The sequence below is a fragment of the Rousettus aegyptiacus genome, unplaced genomic scaffold, assembly GCF_014176215.1.
Source record: "Rousettus aegyptiacus isolate mRouAeg1 unplaced genomic scaffold, mRouAeg1.p scaffold_m13_p_17, whole genome shotgun sequence".
NCBI classification, from domain to species: Eukaryota; Metazoa; Chordata; class Mammalia; order Chiroptera; family Pteropodidae; genus Rousettus; species Rousettus aegyptiacus.
In genome coordinates, this window is record NW_023416292.1 from 46,050,042 (window position 1) to 46,068,093 (window position 18,052).

Below are 18,052 nucleotides of genomic sequence, written 5' to 3' on the forward strand. Positions count from 1 at the left end.
CAAGCAAACAAACAAACAAAACAGAAACACAAGGACAAAGAAGTAATGGAAATACCAAGCTACCAGAAAGCAAAAGATAAAATAGCTATAAGAAGACCTCATATTTCAATAATCACACTAAATGCAAATGGACTGAACACACCAATATAAAGGCACAGAGTTGCAAATCGGATCAAAACACAAAACCCAATCATATGCTCTCTCCAGGAGACACATCTCAACTCCAAAGGCAAATAGAGACTCAAAGTGAAAGGGTGGAAAATGATAGTTCAAGCAAATGGCATTCAGAGAATTGTGGGAGTACCAACACTAATATCAGATGAAATAGACTTTCATATAAAAAAGGTAAAGGAAGATACTGAGGAACACTTCATAATGATAAAGGGAATCATGCACCAAGACGATATAACACTTAATATCTATGCTCCTAATCAGGGAGCCACAAAACATGTAAAGCATTTACAAACAGAACGAAAGGGAGAAACAGACCAAAACATTATCATAGCAGGGGTCTTAAATACCCCACTGTTGAATATGGACAGAACATCAAAACAGAAAATGAATAAGGAAATAACATCCTTAAATGACACATTAAACCAACTGGACATAATTGACATTGACAGAGCATTCCATCCCAAAACAGCTGCTTATACATTTTTCTCTAGTGTACATGGAACATTCTCAAGAATTTAACACATATTGGGACAAAGAGATAGCCTCAACAAATATAAAAGCATTGATGTTAAACCAACTCTATTCTCTAATCATAATATTTTGAAACTAGAGATCAACTGCAAAAGGAAATCAGGAGAACCACAAATACATAGAGATTAAACAAGATGCTACTGAAGAATAACTGGGTCAGAAAAAAAAAAGAAAGATCAAGAGATAGATAGAAACAACAATAATAATAATAGTACAGCATATCAAAACATTTGGGTCTACGGCCATGCCACCCTGAACAAGCCAGATCCCTTCTCATCCGAGAAGATAAGCACGGTCAGGCCTGGTTAGTACTTGGGAGACCACCTAGGGAGACCAGGTGCTGTAGGGTAAAAAATAAAAAATAAGGGGTTGTAAGCTGACAAGGTCCTTGCAATCTGTGAGGTCAGCCAAGAGTGGCCTCCCCTAAAAAACTTTTGGGACATGGCAAAAGTAATTATAAGAGGAAAGCTCATATCATTATAGGCCTATTCCAAAAACAAGAATGAGCTCAAATAAACAACCTAATGCTTCATCTTAAAAAACAAAACAAAACAATACAAAACAAAACAAAACAAAACAAAACAAAAAACTAGAAAAGGAAGAATGAATGAGGCCTAACATCAGCAGAAGGAAAGAAAAAATAAAAATCAGAGCAGAAATACATGAAATTGAAATCAAACAAAAAAATCAATAGAAAAAATAAATGCAACAAAGAGTTGGTTCTTTGAGAATGTTAATAAAATTGACAATACTCTGGCTAGACTCACTTAAGAAAAGAGTAAGGACACAAATAAACAAAATTGAGGATGAAAGAAAATAATGATCGATATCAATAATACAAAAGATCATACAAGAATACTATGAAAAATATGTAACACCAAATTTAATAACCTGGAAGAAATGGGCCAGTACTTAAAAAAATACAACCTTTCCAGACTGAATCAAGAAGAGCTGGAAAATCTAAATAGACCTATCAACAGTATGGAAATTGAAACACTCATCAAAAACCTACCAAAAAGTAAAAGTTCAAGACCAGATGACTTCACCAGTGAAATCTACCAAACGTTCAAAGAAAATTTAATACTTATTCTCCTCAAACTCTTCCAAAAAATCGAAGAGGAGGAAATATTTCTCAACTCATTTTATGAGGCCAATATTACTTTGATACCAAAATCTGGAAAAGATAAACATAAAAAAAGAAAACTGCAGACCAGTATCTCTCGTGAACACAAGATCAAAAATCCTAAATAAGATACTAGCAAAACTAATACAACAACATATTAAAAAGATTATACACCCTGATCAAGTGGGCTTCATTCCAGAGATACAGGGGTGGATCAACATCACAAATCAATTAATGTGATACATCACATAAAGAAATTAAAAATTAAGGATCATGCGATTATATCAATAGATGCAGAAAAAGCTTTCAGTAAGATACAGCATCCATTTATGATGAAAACACATAACATAATGGGTATAGAAGAAAAGTACCTTAACATATAAAGGTCATATTTGACAAACTCTTAGCCAACATAATACTTGATGGTGAAAAATAAAAAGCCTCCCTCTAAGATCAGGAATAAGGCAAGGCTGTCCACTCTCATCATCATTATTCAATATAACATGGGAAGTCCTAGCGAGTGCAATCAGGCAAGAGAAAGATATAAATTGCATGCAAATAGAAAACCAAGAAGTCAAACTGTCATTATTTGTGGATGACATGATTCTCTATGTAGAAAACCCTAAAGACTCAAGAACACTTCTAGAAACAATAAGCAAATACAGTAAAGTCTTTGAATACAAAACCAACGTTCAAAAATCCATAATGTTCCTATAATCTAATAATGAAATGTCAGAAAAAAATGGAAAAAATAATTCTTTTTGCAATTGCAACAAAAAGAATAAAATACTTAGAAATAAATAAACATGTGAATGAACTGTATAATGAAAACTGTCAGACTTTATTAAAAGAAATGGAAGAAGATACAAAGAAATGAAAAAATATTTTATGTTCTTGGACTGGAAGGATCAAATAGTTAAAATTAACGTATTTCCTAAAGTATTATACAGATTTAATGCAATCTCCATCAAAAATTCATCGACATTGTTTAAAGAAATAGAACAAAAAATCTTCAGATTTGTATGGAAGCATAAAAGACCTTGAATTGCTAAAGCTATCTTGAGAAAAAAGAAAGAGGCTGGAATTATCACTTTGTTGACTTCAAATTATACTACAAAGCAACAGTAATCAAAAAGGCATGGTATTGGAAGTAAAACAGACACACAGACCAGTAAAACAGAATTGAGAGTCCAGAAGTAAATCCATATTTATATGGGCAAATAATTTTTGACAAAAAAAAACCCCAAAAAATATAGTGGAGAAGGGAAAGCCTCTTCAATAAATGGTTGTGGGAAAACTGGAAAGCCACTTGCAAAAGAATGAAACTAAACTGTTGTCTATCACTGCACACCAAAATTAAAATCCATCAAAATGGATTAAGAACCTGAATATAAGACTTGAAACCATGAAATGCATAGAAGAAAACATAAGAACTAAACTCAAGGATCTTGGACTTAAAGAGGACTAACCCATATATTGCCAGGTAGAATTTTACCTGGCAAGGGAAGTAAAAGCTAAATAAATGAATGAGACTACATCAAATTAAAAAGCTTTTGCTCAGCAAGAGAAACCGTCAACAAGGTAAAGAGACAACCACCAGAATGAGAAATATATTTGCAAGCAACATCTCCAATAAGAGCCTAATATCTAAAATATACAAAGAATAACCACAATCAATAACATACACATCAATAAAAAAAAAAAAAACACTAATCCAATCAGAAAATGGGCAGAGGACCAGAACAGACACTTCTCCATAGAGGACATACAAATGTCCAGCATAATGATATAATTATCATGTTTAAGAGCCATGCTATACAGTTATTCAAATATTTAATACTTTCTTTGCTTTTCCATTTTCTCCTGAATCTTAGACCTTCCATCTGGAATTACATTCCTTTCACTTGAAGTACCATGGGTATCTGTTTATGTCAAACTCTTTCAGCAATTGAAAAAGTGTTAATTTTGCTCCTGTTTCTGAAAGATATTTTCATTATGACTAGAATTTTAAATGCAGTTATTTTCTCTCTCTACTTTGAAGATATTATTTCCCTAGCATCTATCATTTAATGTTGCTATTAAGAAGTCAATTGTCAGTTTATTACTTCTAAGACTTCAACTTCGGGATGGAGACAGGAGTTTTTCTGCCATTTCTACATGATGTGTGGGTTCTAAGTATAGACTTGTTATTCATCCTGTTTGTAGTTTGTTGGGCTTGAATCTGTGGATAGCTGTCTTTTATTAATTTTGGAAAATTTTGTTCCAGTCTCCTTTCTCTTTGAAACTCTGATAAGATGTTTTCTAAACTTTCTCACTTTAAATTCTATCTAATCTTGCTTTTAGATTTTTTATCTTTGTAACCGTGAAGCATTCTGGATCATTTCTCTTGCCCTGTTATTCAGTTCACTAATTCTTCAGTTCTGCCTAATCTGCTAACAACTTCATCTCTGAGTTTTTAATTTCAATTATATATATTTTTATTTCTACATGATACTTTTTATTTATGTCTCATCTTTATTCATATTTTAAAGAATGCTATTATTTATTAAAATATTTTGGACATATTTGCTTTATCTTCTTGTCTGTTAATTCAAATATCTAAAGCCTCTGTGGGAATGACTGCTTTTTTTTTTGTCATGACAGACTGCTTTTCATGATAGTTTGTTTCTTGTTCATTATGATAATTGTTTTATTCTTATTTTTCATCTTTCTTGGAACTTATAGGTCAGAATTATTTGAGTCGTAGGTTAAAGGAGACTTCTTTGAAAAAGTGCTTGCTTCCGTGAGGATGTTAGACCATTATCAGTCTAAGATCACTTTTATCAAATTCTCAATTGTGTTATTTCTGTTCATTTAGGTAGAGTTTAGGACCATTAGATTTACAAATTCAGAATATTATTGTTTCTCCCTGGTTGAACAAATTGGTGGTATATGAATAAAGGATACAAACTCTGATAATGAGGGCTCATTTGGTTCTGAATTCTCAAGGAAGTTTTCTTTTTCTCTGTACTTTCAAAATCAAGGGTTAAACTATGCAATTTTCTTTGCAATTTTGGGGTGGTTGTGGCAATTGTGGATGGAAAGGAGAGATGAATTTTTCATCCTCCCTTGTAGTGAGAATTCAGTGTTCTGGGGAGGAAATCTTTTTAGACTCATATCCATGAGTACACCTTAGGTCTTGCTTAAGGGAATGTGGAACTGTTCTCTGCTGTCAATCTCAAAAGGCCAGCTAGACTCACTACCTGCTGAGGCGACACCTAATCCCCAGGTCACAAAGAGTCGAGGCACCAAGGTAGACATCAAGAGTTGTGCAGAGGTGTGCCTGCAGGTGACCTTGCCTTGTTCTGGACACAGCAGCAGTGCACTTCCTGGCCTGTAAATCAGGGACTTTTTGAATCGCCCAATAATCTCATGTAGCACTTTTCAGTCCCTGTCATCTAGAATAGTTTCAGTACATTAATGAGAAGTATGAAAACATTATTGTGTGACTCCATGGCCCACATGTGGCATGTAGCCATGTATTGAATAGCATGCTAAAGAACACTTTCTTCTCCAAGGACAGTGTTGTGGGGAAAAGCTGACTAAAGACCGGAGCTCTGTCTAAGAAGCAATAGTGTGCCCTGGAGATTTCTTGATTCTGTCCTGTTCACTGGACAGTTTGCTACAGAAGTCATCACTGACACTGGAACAGTGAATCATGAGTTTCAGTAGTTAGGAAAGATTAACGAGTAAAGTTTAGAATCTGCCTTCTCTTGAGATTCTGGCAATGGAAAGTAGGATGAGAAGGTAATGAGGGAGCCTGTTCAACCCAGGATCTGGTTCCCATTAGTTTCCCACTTTTTTATAGGTGAGTGAATGTTTGTGTACCCATCTACCCCCAGTCAGTCCCCAGAGTCAGGCCTGAGGTCTTGGGAAGGCCTCTTAAATGGTTCTGTTGCCAGCGTGGGAGGTCTTGCCCCCCTTAGCATACAAATCAAGAGAGTGGGTGAAACAGTTCTGCGAAAAGAAAGATTTATTAAAGAAAAAGCTTAATGTACCAAGGGAGGAGAAAGATGTGGCTCCTAAGGTTCACAGGTCCAGGTGGTTTTATGGGCCCTTGGGATTGGGGGTCACCCCCTTTTCTCTTTTCCATCCCCAAAGTATGTTGAAGCAGGTCCTACATGCACCTGAGCAGGGTACCTATATGCTACTTCATGCCTCACATTTCTCCTGAGCATCTTGAATCTTGAGTATTTTACTGTGATTGTGAGGAAAAGTTAACTAGAGTCGGCTCTTTAGCCATGTACAGGTGCAATTTTAGGTCCTTTCTTAGAGTTGCTCCTCTTTCTTGTGATTGTGGTTCTACCTGCTCACTGTTTTTAATTGGCAGAGGGAGGTGCACAAGGTTGTTGTCTCAGCTGCAGGTTCTGAGTAGGTGACTACTGACCACAATTCCATTTACATGCACTCTCCATCCCCATTATTATACAGCTCTAAATAACTATTAATCTATTTTTGTCTCTATAGATGAGCATTTTATGAAAATTTCTTACAAGTGGAATATTAATTTATGTGATATTTTGGGTGTAGTTTCTTTACTTTAGCTTATTATTTTGAGGTCCATTTCTTGTACAATGCACTATTTCTTCATTCTTCTTCATTGGTGAATAATATTCTATTACATGAATATACAGATATTTTTATTTTCACTATGTCATGAGTATTTAGGTTTACTAAGTTTTGGCTATTATAAACAGTATTACTATGAGCATTCACCTATGAGTTTTGAGTGGACATATATCCTGGGGGATGTAGACACTTGGGTGTGCAATTTATGGGTCATAGCGTATCTCCATATATATTCTGAAAAAAAATGCCATTTTTTAAAATTTACAAAGGGTACACATTTTTACAATTTCATCTACAATGTGTGAGGGTTTTATATTCGCCCCATTGTTGTCAATACTCACTATTATCTATTTTATAAAATCATCTTCTGGGGTCAACTATTATCTCCTTGTGGTTTTAATATGTATTACCATAATAAAGAATATGGAGCACATTTACATGCTTAAGTGACTTTTTTGGAGAAATATCTACAGGTGCTTGTCCATTTTTTAAAAATGGCTCACTTTTAATTATTAACTTCTAAGTGTTCTTTATGTATTGTAGATATATAATTAAAAATAAATATATCATTTGAAATATTTTTTCCATTAAGCGATTTGCCTTTTTATTTCCTTCTGCTACTGTTTGAAGAAAATGTTTTTAACTTTAAAGTGCAATTTATCTCTCTTTTTTTAATTGTCAATACTATTTTTAGTGTAATCCACAAAACCATTACCTAATCAAAAGTCACAAAAATTATCCTAATGTTCCTCAATAAATTTATACTTTTAGCTTTTACATGTAAGCGTGTCATTCATTTTGAGTATTTTTGTATTATTGGAGTTAAGGGAACAACTTCATCATTTTACATGTAAATATTCAATATTCATATCATTGTTTATTGAAAGGATAGTTCTTTTTAAGTTGAACTTCCTAATACCTCTGCTGCAATCAATTTTAATAACGTGTTTATTAGTAGACTGGAAATCTATATGATTGGTCTATATAGATCAATAGTTATGCTAGTACCACACAATCTTAATTATAATTCCATTCAAGTAAGATTTGATATATGTGATTGTGAGTCATGCCATATTATTTTTCTTTTTAAAGATTACATTGCATGTGCAGTTTGATTTAAATTTACACATCCAATTTAAGATAAGCTTGGCAATTTTTCTAAAAAATCTTTTGGTAATTTAAAAAACTACATTAAATTTGTAGATCAATTTGTGATGTATTTTGATCTTACCAATATTAACATTAATATTGAACATTTGATGACATGTTAATTTAAATGTTTTCATTTATTTAATTAATGATTTTAAAAAACTGTCACTATAGATTAGGACAGCTTAAATTTCTAAATGTTTCTAATTTGATGCTATTTTCACATTGTTTATTACTATGTAATAGCATAATTCAATCTTGTACTTTAATTTTGTATCCTGTGACCTTTTTAACTTATTCATTAGCTCTAGTGGATTTTTAGTGAATTCCTCATAAAAATTTTTATACAGGATTATATCATCTTTAATAAAAGAGTCATATTTCATTTTCATTAGGAGTTGATTGATTTTTTTAATGTATAGAAACATTGCAGTTGTGAAATAATCCCAATTGGTCATGGTGCATAATAACTTTTATCATTTTTTTCTGGTTTCAGTTTGCTAATATTTTGTGAGAATGTGTGTGTCTCTATTCAGGAGAGATTATGACCTGTTATTTTATTTTTTTCATAATGTTTCTGATATTCAAATCAGGGTAATTCATCAAATAATTGGGAAGGTTCCAACTTCTATTTTTGAAAGATTTGGGGGTGATTCTGTATTAATTATTCACCATATGTCAGGTAGAATTTACTAGTTAAGGCATTCTGCCCTGAGCTTTTCTTCGTGGATAGGTTTTTAATTAATTTAAACTTTTTTTTGTTATACGTCTTCTCACCTATTCTTTTTTCCTCTAGAGATCAAATTATGTATTAATATTTCTTTTGAGTTTAATTGGATAATTTGTGCATATCAAGTTATATATTTTTAATATGTACTAATCCATGTTTCTAGATATTCTAGGCAGTGAACTTGGAAAAAGAATAAATAGTTCATAAGAATGAGGCTTTGGAAGAATTATTTAAGAATTTAAGGTTACTAGGATGAAAATTATGACTATGAATTATGCTGTAATGAATATGAATATTTATGAGTAGATAAATTAGATACTGAATATAAAATAAATTTTTGAAGACTGCCCCATGAACTTGAATTTCATCAAAATGAAAGACTGACCCTATATTCTTTATGCAACGATGCTTAGATAGGTCATAAAATTTTAATTTGAAAAAAAAGAATACAAAATAACATTGTAAATGAAGAATAATATAAAAATTTGGCAAATAAGAATGTATAATCTTAATTAAGAAAATACAATGTGTTAGGTAGTTTGGAAGCCATACACACATAACAGACTTAATATTTAAGAGTTAGAACTTTATAGCTAATGAGTCACAAAAAATGCCAAATTGTCACATTTACCATCCTATTAGATGTCATTCAAACCATTACAGATAACAAATGTTTTGAATATATGAAAAATAAATAAACATAAAGAATGTTAAATGACTTTATAAGAAAATTTGCCTAACTGAGGTAAGAAAAAAAAGAACAGCATTTTACAGCAGTAAAAACAGAATGCACATTATTTTCAAATATGAGAGATTTTTTTAAATGACTGGTTCGAGGGCCCATAAATTGTACTTAACTTCATGAAGCATAAATCCAACAGGCTGTACTGTCTAGGCCCTGCAAAATGAAAGTAGAATCTATTTATCAGAGTGTAATCCATGACTGGTGTCCAGGCATAAGCAAACTTTGTTTAAGACCATTTCAACTAAATGATAGATTAAATAAAAATTCAAACAGGTTATTATTTTTTCACGGGAGGGCTATAGTTAGTTTGGGGAGTGGACAGGAGGTTGGGGATGGGTTTTTAACATGACACAATCTCTTTTTTGTTGAAGCAATCTGCAACCAGAGTCTGGATTTCATTGTGGTTTTCTTTTCTTTTTCTTTTTCTTTCTTTCTTTTTTTTTGACTTCACTTTTGATCTGATGAGATTTGGATCCCTTTGTGATGCAGGCAGCGGGAGTGCTCCACCATCAAAGGATCAGCTTCGGAGGTCTCACAGAGCCAAAAGAAGTCAACACTAAGGTACCATTAGATGCTGTCAATGGCTTCGGGAAGAGTGAATCCTTGCAGGAGCAGGACAGAGGTATGGTATGGTATCCGTGATTCACACAACCCTCCAAGATGTCTTCATTCCCTTTCACAAGCTGAAGTAGAGCAGAATGACGACAAGCAACAGGCAACACATGAGCTTCCTCCCACCAAGGAGGGTCCAGGTCGTTGATGCCATGGCTGTCCTGGAGGTGCAGCACCCTGTACTTTGAGCAAGGGAGGTGGGGATCCTAGAGGGGCACTGTCTCCCCACCCAGAATTGTAACTTGACAGCTGAGATGGCTCTGAAATCCGCCCTCTCCAACTCAGCACTGCAGAAAGGACCCCGCCTGATAGGACCAGAGACCCTATCCAGAAGGCCAGGCCCACCAGCCCCAGTTGAGGATCAAGTTGAAGAAGATGAGAGTGGCATGCCAGCAGCCATAGAGGCCCAGCTCTGGCCTCCAAACTCAACATCTTGCATTTGGCTCTACAGAGTGATTGGCGCCTTGGGTCCTTGAAGAAGGAGTTACAGAAGCCAGAAGGAAGGTGCTTAGTGATGCTGCTTCCCACAGATGGTCTATGGCCCCTTTGCAGGGGTGAGGTTGATTGGACTCGGAGCAACATGGAAAGACACAGACGCCTGCTCTGTTCCCCTAGGGTAACAGTTCACCACCACTATCCAGCTGCTTTGAGGCTGATTCTGCAGGTATTAGAGCCAGGATGACTCTCAGGTTTGTTCAAACACCGTCTGGGGGAGGGAGCCCATCACAGGAGCAGAATGTAAGGCTACACTGAATGGGGATGGAAGTGATGGCTGGTGGAGCATGCCCTGTGTGGTAGGCAGGACCAGGACACTTCCATGAAGTATCTCATTAAAACCTCCCGGTGGCCTGTGTGGAAGAAGGTGGCATCATTGTGCCCATTGTGCACCTGCTGCCTTGCTGTCCCTGGTGGACTGTGAATGGGAGCTTACTGAAGGCTGTGCTGGGCAGTAGAGTTGCTACACTGTAAAAGGGGCCATCACCGCCCGGGTTTGCTGAGGTCCAAGGAGACAATCCTGACACTCGTGAGAGAATGCCACAGACCTTGGCTTTCCAAATATTCCACAACTACAGGTGACACAGTGCCACTTTGAAGGAGCTCAGGTCCTCAAAGTCCAGGATCACACAGCCTTGTAATAGTAGAGGCATGACAGGCATGAGAGCCCAGCACAGCATCCCAAATCTGCCTAGCACCTGACACGGCCAGGTTGGACAGATGGGCAGATGCTGCAACCTCATGACATGGTCATCTTCTCTTCTTTAAGGGGCATAAGCCTGGCACTGAAGGGAGAGGAGCCTCCCCATGCTGTTCCCTGCAAGCATATAATGAGGTCTGCAATATGGAGGCCAGTAGGTGGGAGGAGGAGGCCACCACTGGCATGCTGCTTTGCCTGCTACTCCCACTTTCCCTTACCTGAAATGGACACTCACTCAGATGAGTCTTCAAAGTGAGTTTCTGTATGTGAAATGAAGCCCTCATTATGTAGTTATAAGAGAAGCACCTTCCTCCCAAACAGCACTGAAGTTTGATAGACGGACTGTCCTTCTAAGACAACTGAATAATATATAAAGTATAAGGTTCTTGTGGTTGTGTTTTGTGCCATAGCCAGCACTGAGCTACTCTTTTTCTTCTACTCATAGGAGTATTTCATTTCACACACTCAGCATTTGACCACCCACTTCTTAGATTCTGCCATAATATTTGTTCCTGTGTCACTGCCCTATCTTATCTGCATTATAACTAACTTTAACCTTATATTAACTATAATTATGACTGCCACCTTTGTGATCTTTTCTCAATTAAACATTATCTCAAGTTTAAATGGTGAGTTTTATTCCCATGAATCCTATTGTAGATAACTAGTTCAGCTTGTTTAGGACCAGCCTGGTGTATCTCTCTCACGTGTCATCTTTGATCCTTGATTTGTCCTTTTGGGACTACCCACCACATGGACTTATGCCCACAAATACATTTGCTCCTGCTCTGGTCAATCCAGTCCATTCTGTCATCAGCTTGGATTTTATATTAAAAAAATAATAATTTATTGAGATGACATTGGTTAATAAGATTATATAAGTTTCATGTATACAATTCTATAATATATCATCTGTATATGGCAATATGTGTCCACCACTCAAAGTCTTGCCTCCTTCTATTACCATATACATAATCCATTTATTCTCTTCTGCCTCCCCTCACAATGCTTCTCCTCTGGTAAACACCCTACTGTTGTCTATTTCTATGAGTTTTTGTTTGTCTTGTTTGTTTATTTATTTCAATTTTATATCATATATTAAGTGAAATCATATGTTTCTCAACTTTTTCTGTCTGCCTTATTTTGCTTAGCATGATATTCTCAGGTTCTATCTATGCTGTCATAAATGGCAGCATTTTGTCTTTGATTACAGCTAAGTAGTATTCCACTGCATATGTGTACCGCATTTTATTTTTTATCCAATTGTCCAATTGTCCATCAAAGGACTCCTTTTAGATTTTTTTCACTGCTCAAATAAAGAATAAACCTATCAACTAAGAATCCTATACCCAGAAAGGTTATATAAAAATAAAGGAGATAAAAACAGTCTAACTACACACAAACCAAGAAAAAAATATTGCTAGCAGATCCATCTTACAGAAAATATAATGAGGAGTTCTCTAGTCTAAAAACAGCTGACCCAGATAGTAATCAAAATTTTCATTAAAAAAATCAAAGAGAGGTGGCTATCTTTGAGGTAGCTAGCTTGAGGCTGGGGAGCATTGAGCCACATGTCATTTTCTGGGCTGCAGAGACTAGTGAATAACATAGAATGGTTGATTAATGGTGAACAGAAAAGAAAAAAAGGACAAGATGTTTGCCTATACCTTCTTAGTGTCCATTATTTGATTGATATAATTATTTCTAAGATATTATTATACATGAGGAATATGTCTATACACATTTTTTATAACTACCCTACTTTGTTTTTCATTTTTATTTCTGCTGGGGTCTTAAATTATAATCTCAATGTTAATTCAAAATACTTTATGTGTTTTCCCACATAGTTTCTAAAAATGTCATTTTTACCTTAGAGCTAAGAAACATAGCCATGTTTTGTTCTGTCATGTGTGTGTGTGTGTGTGTGTGCGCGCGTGTGTTTAATCAAATCCACCTAGAATTTATCATGTTATAAGAGGATATGGGAAGATCTAATTTTATTGTCTGAGGTTTATATCTTGATCCCATAATTTTGATTAAATAAACCTTTTTTGGTTGATTAATGATGATACTGTTGGCATTTAGTAAATTATTGCATGCACACATAACATTATGGCACAAATGCTGATTCTTTCTGGCATGACCTCTGTATTTTTATGGACATAGATAATGGTTTCTGCAGCTGTCTATACTTTTAAGTGATTATAGCTTTGTATTATGGGTTTACTATCTGATTAAGTATCTCTGCCCTTCATTATTTCACTTAAAACTCTTGTGGTTTTTCACGTCCACTTATTTTTCCAAAGAAGCTTTTGAATCAAAGTAACCAGTTTTAATGATTGAGATATAATTTTGCTCTGACTTATATTAAACCTGTGAAGCTCTGGAGTATTAATCTATGTGCTGTTCAGTGTGCTTCTCCTTCACTCAGACTGTATTTATATCCTCATATAGATTGGTGTTTCTCCACATAAAGCCTTTGAATTTTCAGATGAGTTTATTCCTGGGCTGTTACTGATGGGATCCGATCATCTGATACATTCATGTTTTCACCATTCTTACCACATATTTCTACAACCTACTTCCCGCATTTCTTCCTGATCCTGTTCTGTCTCCCAGATGACTTTGCTGTGTGCAAGTGCTGCTTGGACACAGGCAGATGGATGTGATGGGAGAGATCCCAACAAGAATAGCATGCCAGGGCGGCCTCAAGAGAGAGTGTCCAAAGAATACCTCTTTAGTCCTGCCCTCTGAAATCACCCAGCTAGGCAGAATCCCTTTTCCACCATATGGATCCTCCTGCCGTTAGCCTGCTCTCTGCTCCATGGAAATACCCTGTGGTCTCCATGGTCCTGCACTCCTGTTCCAAGCTTCCAGTGTGCTGTGGGAAATTCGTGTCTTTTTCTTTTTACTTTATTGTTTGTTCTTTACATATTTTAAAATTTTCCACTATTTCAGTGACAAGGAAGGGCAGGGAACAACACTGAACCCACAAGCCCTAATTGTCTCTTAAAGGGGAGCCTTAAAATCAAAGGAGACCCTCCCCACACTGTCTTGAGTAATTCACGCAGTTAAGGAGCTTACTTAGGAGAAAGCTTAGCACAAACATCTCCCTCCCTCAGAGGACTGCTTTGCTGCAGCCAGGCTCACTAACAATCTGTGGCCATAGGATAACTTGAACCTCCTTGCACAGCAGACAGGCCATACAGAGGCCTGGTAAAATCGCCTTTCCCTCTGGCCTGAGGTGTGAATTCCCGGGCTGATGAAGAGTTGGCTTTCTTCATATGACCCCCAGTGATCCATATCAGGGCACCTTCTTGCAAGTCCACCCCTTGGCTACATGTTTTGAGCAAAGGCTCTCTATTCCTCTGTCCTCCATATCTTATCTCCAGGAGCTGTTTTTAAAGGTCAATATTAAGAAAATGTAGGAATCCTTGGTGAAATCTACATTATGTCTTATCCCTCAGGGATACCTCCAAAGATATTTAAGAATGCATTTAGGAAATAATTTAGCTTTTTAAAATAGTAATTGTGACAAAATAAAATGCATTTCCTCTTTCCTGTATCTAACATAAAATACAGTGTTATATTATGCTCCCAAAGCTCCACTGGGAATGACGTGGTAGCTTGTGCCAGCACATACACAGAAAGATCCTTTTTTATCAGCTTCTCAAGCCATTTAAAGGAAGCCTATTAATAAAGCATTGCTCTCATGGGTGCCAATGCAGGTCCGAGCATGCACTGGCAAATAAGGAAGGAACAGGCCTTCCCCGGACCACCTCGTCAGCTGAGGAACCCAGCTGAGGTCCTGAGGCTCTGACTCAGTTTTTTTATGTGAAAAATCTAGAGTGAGAATAAGACTTTGAGTTTATAATAATGATTTCATTTAAAAAAAAAACTGTGTTCACAGTGCTTGGTACACTGCCTGAAGCACTCGATAAATGGTAGTCATTTACCAGCATTGTGATCATCAGTGTTTATCTTTTGATTTTGATGTTTATGCAGTACTTCACCTCTTCAGGGACCAGCAGTCTTTGTTGTAAGGAAGCCCTCAGGGTGACTTGGATAATTTCAAAAAATGAATATCCAGGAGATGGAAAAGACTCCCAAAGTTGGAATGATTTTAAAAATATATAAACAATGACAATATTGGATGATCATCCATAGAGTGACATGTCTCTGAGTCCCAACCAATAAATAGATAAATGAGAACAATGAGTGTTTTTCTACAGAGAAAAAATATATTAATAAGTGTAGGGAAATGAGATAAAAGAACATTGCTACTAGGCACAGAGCACTGTAGCAATTGTTTCCGAAAACTGGGCAAAAACTTAGGATACTGGCACATCTTCAAAACCTCACTCCCAAGATCTATACTAACTACCCTGGTGGAAATGGTATGAAATGGTCGTTCTGGATATATTTTCAGATTGGAGCTTCTCAAAGGCACTCTCCCTGCACCCAATTCTCACCTAGCTTTTGCTCTTATAGAGTCTGGCTAACCTAATAACCTCAGGGTAATTCCAATTTACATAACACTAAAATTCTTGAAATTAAAAATTATAAAAACCAAAGTCTTGGCATAGAATGAAAGAAAAAGGTTAAAGTGAACACATGCAGGTTAACATTTAGACAAGTGTATTTTTCACAAATATCTACCATCTCACCTACCCTCTGATTCATGTCCCCAACACTCGATTGTGTTTGTATTGCTCACTTCCCACCCCAGCAGCTATCATTGTGCCTAGAAAATAACAGGTGCTTATTCATGTTTGGTGAATAAGCAAATGACACCCTGAGAAAGTATAATATGTCAAGGAATGCAGAGGATTGTGGCATCAACTCATCGCTCAGAAAGGACACCATAAGGATGACTTTAAATTGGCCTGAGATCTATTTCCCAGCAGCTAAGGGGCAGCCACATATTTCTTCCATGTTTTCTGGAGATACAGGTAGAAGGGGCCTGGTTTGGCATCTCCCTGCCCAATCAGCATGTGCCTTCCTACCCCTACCCCTCAATTATCATAAAGGAGTTTTTGGGGAACACATGTCAAGCCAAAGAGGAGAAAGCAGGGGGTTATGGGAGAGGAAAGAGGAGATGAGAGGATTGGACTGCTATTAAAGAACCACATCTGCCTATGATCTCATTTGCTGGCTCTCCCTGCTGTCACATAGGGTAGTCTAGAGAGCCACAGAGAGCAAAGATATGCAGCCCCTGATCCTCCATCTATAGCACAGAGTCCCGACTAGACAAAGCACAGATCCTCTGGGTGCCACCTCCTACTTCCTTTATGGGATCTGCCAGGAAGACAAGCCCCAATGCTGATTGAAGACTAGAAGTTGGGCACAAGGAAGCACATTGGTGTGCCTGCATAACTGGCTTCAGATTTTACAGAGATAATGTTGTCACCCTTCAATCTCTCCTTTCCCATATGGGTCAGCTGTCTAATGGGATGGGCATATGGGACAGGGGTGGTGTTGTGGAAAAACCTTCCCACTATATTTTACCATCTTTTGGGAGAAAGGCCACACCATTTGGGAACTCTAAAGACTCACACAGGTCTAAGAATATCTTCTTACTCAGGAGGTCAAATGTGTTCTGTCTGCCTGCGGTTAGGAAGCAGAATCAATCAATTTCCAGTTCTGACCATTTGAGGATGCCCCCTGTTCCCCCACAACAGACCTCACAGGCACAAAAATGCCCTCTGAGTTTTAGTGACAGATTATCAAAGGATGCTGCTAAGGGAAAAATGGCATCCACTGGGAAAGGTCATTCTGCTCTTCTTTGTTCCCAGACAGGTGGGTGTCCAATGAAGCTTGGGAGGTGGTTCACAGGCAGGGTCACTTGGGTAGCTCTTTCTTCCTGGCCAATTCCCTCTGGACCTTCTGAGCTGCTACCCCTCCTGCTATATTATTGGATATACCCACCTTGACTGAGCCTCCTCAGGAGCCGTCCTGCCCTCATTCTCTCTCCCATATGTTCCCCATGACATCACCATTGGTGCTGGAAGTGAGTTCCTGCCTCTCCCACTTTCTTGTTCCTTTCACCCTTGAGCAGAATCTCTCCTGGTTTCAAGCCTAGAGAAGGCAGGGGGGCTCTGCATTCACCATACAGTAAGACCCACTTCTGGTTTCTCACTGTATGATGTTCCCTGCACCATGGTCTACCACACTCACCACTTCAGACACCTGCCAATGTGGTCTTGATATCCAGGTCCCCACACTCTGGCTACCCACCCTCACATACTCCCACCAGCCCCAGCTTCCCACTTTCACCCCTCCCACTAGCCTGCACCCTACAGGCCAAGACTGACATGGAGTGCCTGTTTGTGTCCCCAAAATCAATATATTGAAGTGGCAGTGGGACGGTGTTTGGAGGTAGGGCCTTGGGAGGTGATAAGGTTTAGATGAAGGCAGAAGGGTGGAGTCTTCAGGATGGGATTGGTGCTTAGAAGAGGAAGGGACCAAACCTCCCTCCCCACTATACTGGGACCCAGGGAGAAGGTGGCCATCTGTTAGCCAGGAAGAGGGCCTGCTCCAGAACCCCACCATACTGGCACCCTGAACTGTGAGAAATAAGTGTCCCTAAAATAAGCCCCCTTCTTGATGGTGTCTGTGATGTCACTCAAGCTGCTGAGGCAGAAGCCTCCTCTTGCAAATGCTCTCCCTTCTAAGCCCCATTGTCCCTTGCCAGCCTCCCAGCCCCACAGTCTCCACAATCACCACACAGGCCACCATAATCAACAGAGCCCATATACACCAGGCCTTCCCATTGTCAGTGGTCAGCATGTGGAGCACTCCCCCTTCGACTGGCTTAGAGGAGAAGCACAGAGCTACCCCCACCTGGACCCCCCTCCCATTCTAATTGAGGGGCATCCCAAAGGCCCTGACCCCACCCTCTGGGCCTGGGGACTGTAGCTGGCCTGATCACCCTGTCTTTCAGGTGTTTGTCTCCACCCACTTATATCCTCAGGGTCAAATAGGCCTTTGACAGGACAGTGCAGGTAAAAACCTCTGGCTGAGTCTCTCTGGCCATGAACCTGTGGAACCTCCACCACTCCAAGTCTGTCTGTCTGTCTGTCTGTCTGTCTCTTTCTCTCTCTCCTGCCCTCCACACTGTCCCTAAACTCATAAACACAGGTACTCCTGAACACATTCTTCTTTCTGTCTTTATGCATAATTACC

At 37.9% G+C, this 18,052-nt stretch overlaps 1 long non-coding RNA gene across 1 annotated transcript in view; it reads left to right on the forward strand.

Moving 5' to 3' along the window:
- Window positions 1–15,752, forward strand: part of LOC118612927 — a 34,206-nt gene extending 18,454 nt beyond the window's left edge. Inside the window, exons 2-3 of the long non-coding RNA XR_004955288.1 lie at window positions 9,550–10,336; window positions 10,937–15,752. This is a non-coding gene — a long non-coding RNA (uncharacterized LOC118612927). The remainder of the gene's footprint in view (window positions 1–9,549; window positions 10,337–10,936) is intronic.
- Window positions 15,753–18,052: the final 2,300 nt, after the last annotated feature.